Consider the following 6,371-nt stretch of genomic DNA (forward strand, 5'->3'; position numbering starts at 1 on the left):
CTGTTGTTTTTGTTTTGTTTTGTTTTCCTTTCATTTGTTTCTTTTTTATTTATTTCCCTTTCTGTTTTATTCAATTTAAAATATTTATGCATTTTTTAAAAATGTGTTTACTTTATTATAATTACCCTTGTAATATCCGGCACCCACCAAACATTTTTGTTTCAACTTTTGAAAACTTTTATTGTTGACATTAATTTGAGTTTGAATTTTGAAGTTGTTTTGAATTAACCCGAGGTTAACTACAGTGACAGAGGTGACGTGGCACCATTAACGTGAGATTACTGTAGCATGATTATCCGGGCGTCACACCGTTGTCCCAGGTATAGGGTACCCCTGACCAAGCAAGATCTTGAGAGAAAAATTGTCGGTTACTTCTTGAAAAGCTCTCATTTGCCACTCGGGCCGCTCGAATTACTGAAGTGCTCAGTGGCATAGAGTCTCGTTGGAGTCACCCATGCATAACCATGCAGAATGAGGCAAGGCATGTAGCGTTCGAAGAAACCGCCAACTACGGTGACGATCCTCAGCTCAAGGGGCTCCATAAAACCTGGTGAACCGCCATTCCAATGGAGCTTGTTCCTTCGCAAAGTCTCTTTTACCGGAACCGGTATGTGCCGGCAAAGGATCCATCTTACACCTCAGAATTTAAGACTCGTGCAAAGAAAATAAAATCCTTTTCACATTTGGAGATATAGATGGAATACACAACTGTACAAATGACATGCACGGACTTTTGTCAGGCAAAGTACTAGTGGAGGATGCTTTCACTCAGAATAGTACAACACTGGCTGCATGCACATGTCGTCCTCCTCTCTCTCTCTCTCTCCAAACAAAAAAACTTGCCTTTTATTTTCAATCTAGCATTTTGAATTGCACATAACTTTTAAACCTAATTTTTGTTTTGGAAACTTTTTATATATTCGTATGTAGGTCGACAAGGTCTTTAAATCAAGACCAATCTTGGATATATTTTGACTAGTTTTAATTTTCAATTCTAGTTATTTTTTTCAAAGGAGTGAAATAAGTTTTTGAAAATGAGTGGAAGTTGGTCTCACGTTTTTTTTCCCTGTTCCACATGTTCGAAATAACTAGTTTACTCATTTCAAAACTTTTGTTTCACTTATTTTAGAACACTAATTTCACTTATATAAAAAACTACCATTTAAATAAAATCACTAGTTTCAAAACTAGATTTCACTCCTTTTAAAAATTAATTTGAAATAATAAGTTTCACATTTTTTAAATAACTAGTTTGGCATTTTTGAAATAACAAGTTTCAACTCTCAATTGAGTGAACACCGTCTTTGAATTGAAAGGAGTGAAATCCGTTTTTTTGAAATGAGTGAAACCAATTATTTCAAATGATTGAAATATGTGTTTTGATATGACTGAAATAAGTATTTTGAAATGAGTGAAATAAACAAGTTAAATCATTTTTTAAGAAACGAGTGATTTTTTAATTAGAAATGACTGAAATAGGTTGCAAGAATTTTAAACTCGTTCGAAATGTATTCAAATAACAAGTTTTACATCTCAATTGAGTGAACACTGTCTTTGAATTGAAAGGAGTGAAATCTGCTTTTTGAAATGAGTGAAACCAATTATTTCAAATGATTAAAATATGTGTGTTGAAATGACTGAAATAAGTATTTTGAAATGAGTGAAATAAATAAGTTAAATCATTTTATAAGAAATAAGTGAAACGTGTTTAAGAAATGAGTGAAATATGTTGCAAGAATTGTAAAGTCATTCGAAAAGTATTCAAATAACAAGTTTCACATCTCAATTTAGTGAACATTGTCTTTGTATTGAAAGTAGTGAAATCCGTTTTTTGAAATGAGTGAAACCAATTTTTTCAAATGATTGAAATGTGTTTTGAAATGATTGAAATAAGTGAAATAAATAAGTTAAATCATTTTTTAAGAAATGAGTGAAATTTGTTTATTACAAATGAGTGAACTCAATTCGAAATGTATTCAAGTTTGATCTTATTTTAAAGATCGCGTCGTCAGGAATTCAAATAAGTAAAAATATTTCAAAATGAAATTTTTATTCAAAATATATCAATGAATTAATATCTTCCAAGATAAATAAAATGTTTGCTTTTTCTGTGTGTGGATTGTTTTTACAGCATGCATGCACGGCTAGGCATAAAAAATGCACTCAATAATACAGTTGGATCTGACATTGATTTAATTTAATGCACCAGATACTAGCCAAATACAAAACAATACCATTAGATAGTTGGCCCACACAAAGTTAAGTGAAAGCATTTGATTGGTTGGGACTTCGTCGGTAGCTCCTAGCACCGGTAGATTTACTTATTTGCTTGTTCCTTACGATCAGCGCAGTTTTATTATTTTACGAGGATCAGTACAATTCTACCCCTTTTTCTAGACAAAACGCACATCTACCCTTCTTTTTGTTGGAAGGATCAGGATGGACCTCCTATGCGCCGCGTTATGCGGCATACTGTCCATCAAACGCACAGGGGACTCTGACCTGGGCCGGCCCAGTATCCTCCTATGCGCCGCGTTATGCGGCATACTGTCGATCAAACGCACAGGGGACTCTGACCTGGGCCGGCCCAGTATCCGGCCCAGTAGTGTACTGTATGGCGGGATCAAAAAGAGAAAAAGTAAAGTTCCGTGTATCCTATGCGCCGCGTTATGCGGCATACTGTCGATCAAACGCACAGGGGACTCTGACCTGGGCCGGCCCAGTATCCTCCTATGCGCCGCGTTATGCGGCATACTGTCGATCAAACGCACAGGGGACTCTGACCTGGGCCGGCCCAGTATCCTCCTATGCGCCGCGTTATGCGGCATACTGTCGATCAAACGCACAGGGGACTCTGACCTGGGCCGGCCCAGTATCCTCCTATGCGCCGCGTTATGCGGCATACTGTCGATCAAACGCACAGGGGACTCTGACCTGGGCCGGCCCAGTATCCGGCCCAGTAGTGTACTGTATGGCGGGATCAAAAAGAGAAAAAGTAAAGTTCGCGCCAGCTCGGAGTCGAACCCCGGACCTCGCGCGGCGGTGAGCACGACAACAGCCATCACACCAAACTACTATTAGTTACATAGTAGCAGCGCACATGTTTAAGAACTATCATCGCGTATAGGCATGCTGCAGCTGAGTAAAATGGCACTGTAGCAGTACTGTAGCTAATGTATTTTCTTAACAATGTACATATTTCAAATTTCGAAAATGTTTTTTGAAACCACGAACAGTTTTAAAAAACATATGAGAATGTTTCAAAAACTAATTTTTTTCCGATCACACGAACATTTTTCAAAAAACTTGAACAACTATTATTTTTGCAAATATTTTTGTCAAAATTTTGAACATTTTTTAAAATTGCAAACATTATTTTGAAAGCGTGATTTATTAGAAATAAGAACAATTTTTCAAATTGCAAACATTATCTTGGAAAACGTGAATATTTTCTAAAATTTACGAACATTTTTTAAAACAAGAACATTTTTCGAAATGTATGAACATTTTTGAAAACACGAGCATTTCCAAAATTTGTGAACATTTTTTTAAAATTTGCAAACATTTTGAAAAGGCGAACATTTTCTAAAATTAGAGAACATTTTTTTAAAGCATGAACATTTTTTGAAAACATGAACGTTTTGTAATTTACAATTATTTTGAAAAAACAAAGATTTTCTAAAATTTGGGAACGTTTTTTAAAAAACGAACATTTCTTCAAAATTAATGATTTTTTTTTAAAACACGAACATTTTTTTAAAATATGTGAACTTTTTTTCAAACATGAATTTTTTTTAAAAACCCCAAACTTATTTTCGAAATTGCAAAGAATTTTGATTCTAAACATTATTTAAATTGTCAAATTTTTGAAAAAGAAACGGAAAAGGAAAAAAACAGAAAAAATAAAAACGAAAATTAAAAAAAGAAACAAAAAGGAAAAAAGAAAGAGAAAACACCTAAAAGAAAACCAGCCACAGAAAACAACAGGAAAAAAGAAAAACCGATTAAAGAAACCTTCTAGTTCCAAACCCGGGAGAAAACCACCCGTCCGTAAAAGCTACGCTAACACCTAAGGGGCCTGCCCATATCGCGTCGCTCTCTCGTGACCCTCCGTGCGAATCCCCGACAGTTTGACACAACGTGCGTCATATAGGAAATTCCCAATTCTACTACTTGAGAGTCCAGAAGCTGCTGGTGTCTTCTCCATGAGTCCGGACCAAACCAAATCCGTCCCAAACGACGAACGCAATCCAGTGGCCTCGAGTCTTCAGGAGAAGACGAGAGAATTCTCCAGAAGCTTGTTTTCTCCTTTTCTCCATACAATCCCCAGCCCTCTATAAATTCTCCCGTCCCGACCGACAGAAACCCAAGAAAGTCTGAACAAAAGCACCGATCAAAGAACGATCCCTCCCAAATCAATCGCTCACCCTTCCGCTTCCTAACACCAGCTAAATCGTCGATTCCTTCGACCAGCAGCTCGAATCCCCACCGACAATGTCGCTGATCCGTCGCACCAACGTGTTCGACCCCTTCTCCCTCGACCTCTGGGACCCCTTCGACGGCTTCCCCTTCGGCTCCGGCGGCAGCGGCAGCCTCGTCCCGCGCACCTCCTCTGACACGGCGGCCTTCGCCAGCGCGCGGATTGACTGGAAGGAGACGCCCAAGGCGTGCCGGGGCTGACGAAGGAGGAGGTGAAGGTGGAGGTGGAGGACGGCAACATCCTCCAGATAGCGGCGAGCGGAACAAGGAGCAGGAGGAGAAGACGGACACCTGGCACCGCGTGGAGCGCAGCAGCGGCAAGTTCCTGCGCAGGTTCCGGCTCCCGGAGAACGCCAAGGCGGAGCAGGTGAAGGCGTCCATGGAGAACAGCGTGCTCACCGTCACCGTGCCCAAGGAGGAGGCCGAGAAGCCCGAGGTCAAGTCCATCCAGATCTCCGGCTAGGCGTCGGCTTGCTCGCTCCTGCGCGATGAGATGGACTGCAGTCTGCAGAGCAGTGGTGTGGAGTTTCGCCCGGTCGTCGCGATGAAATAAAATCAGTCAGGCTGTCTAGTGCTCTAATCTTGTGTGCGAATGGTCCGATGTTGCAGTCAGTGTTTCGAGTCTGTCGCGTCTGTGTTCGAGTCCACCTTGTTCATCAGCAACAAAGTAAATCCATTACCTTCTGCTAATTTGTGAATGTTCCCTCACACTTGAAAGCAATTTCAACTCGGAATAAATAGTAAACAATACAATCAAGCCGTTTAGTGGGATGCCAAAGGTGGGATCCGCGCTAGTAGGAGTAGGACGGCGAGCAGCTGGTGGTCTGTTTTGTCCCGAAAATATCATTACCGAAACCAACATTCGATGGAAGATGACCATGTTTTAATTTTTTCAAAAAATATAAAAATATATGAGATGTTAAGAGGATGATGTTCTATTGTCATGCAAAATTTTAAATTTTAGTACATTACCGAATGTGAGCTTTGTTGAGTTTGTCTTTTCATACCTCGCATCCCCTAAGGTTAAAATTTCACATGGCAGCACAACATCATTCTCTTAACATCTCACATTTTTTTCAGAATTTTTGAAATTTCCAGATGGGGTTTCCACGGAGTTTTCTTTGTACGTCGGTTTTCATATGATATTCTTCCCTGTTTTGTCCTTCCGGTCGCTCGTCAAGCGTGGAGAATTCATAAAGGAGCTTGAGCCGTGCGCCTCGAGGTACTCTTTTTTTTTTTGACAAAAGTGCCTTGGCCAAGGGAAAACCCTATTTACCGCTCGCTGTTTCGCCGAAGTGATTGAGCTACTATTCGAGGGTGGGCCGGCCCGTTAAGCGTTTCAGTTGTACTGGTTTAGGGAACCATGATGTTTTTTAGCCGTTTTTCTTTTTCGGTTTGGAAACCTTCTGGTAGGCGGTTTTTTCAATTCCAGTTTATTTTTTTATTTTTTCTATATCTCTCATTATCATTTTTTACTTTTTTTTATGTTTCATTTTTTATTTTATTTAACATTTTATTTTTCAAAATTATATTAAATTCCAAAAAAGTTTTGTTCAGAAATTCTAAAAAAGTTTAGAAATTCAGATTTTGTTCACTTCATTTGAAAATAACATGATTTTAAAAAATATCAAATTTGTTTGCTTCTTTTGAAAAATGTTCGAAAATTCATAAAATTTAAGAATTTAAAACAACATTCGCATTTTAATTTTATTCACAAATAAAAAATGTTTAAGAACTTCAATACAAAGGTTCTCATTTTTTTAATTTATTTGCATATTAAAGAAATGTTCATCATTCAAAAAAAAATTAAAATTCAAAAAAGGTTCGCATTTTTTAATTCGTCGCAAATTCAAAAATGCTCGATAACTTTAAAATATGTTCTTATTTTCTAA

At 38.2% G+C, this 6,371-nt stretch overlaps 1 pseudogene; it reads left to right on the top strand.

The window, feature by feature from the left end:
• The first annotated feature begins 4,200 nt into the window (after positions 1 to 4,200).
• On the top strand, positions 4,201 to 5,177 carry LOC119290872 (annotated as a pseudogene).
• The last annotated feature ends 1,194 nt before the right edge of the window (positions 5,178 to 6,371 follow it).

This window comes from Triticum dicoccoides, chromosome 4B (assembly GCF_002162155.2).
Source record: "Triticum dicoccoides isolate Atlit2015 ecotype Zavitan chromosome 4B, WEW_v2.0, whole genome shotgun sequence".
In the NCBI taxonomy this organism is placed as follows: domain Eukaryota; kingdom Viridiplantae; phylum Streptophyta; class Magnoliopsida; order Poales; family Poaceae; genus Triticum; species Triticum dicoccoides.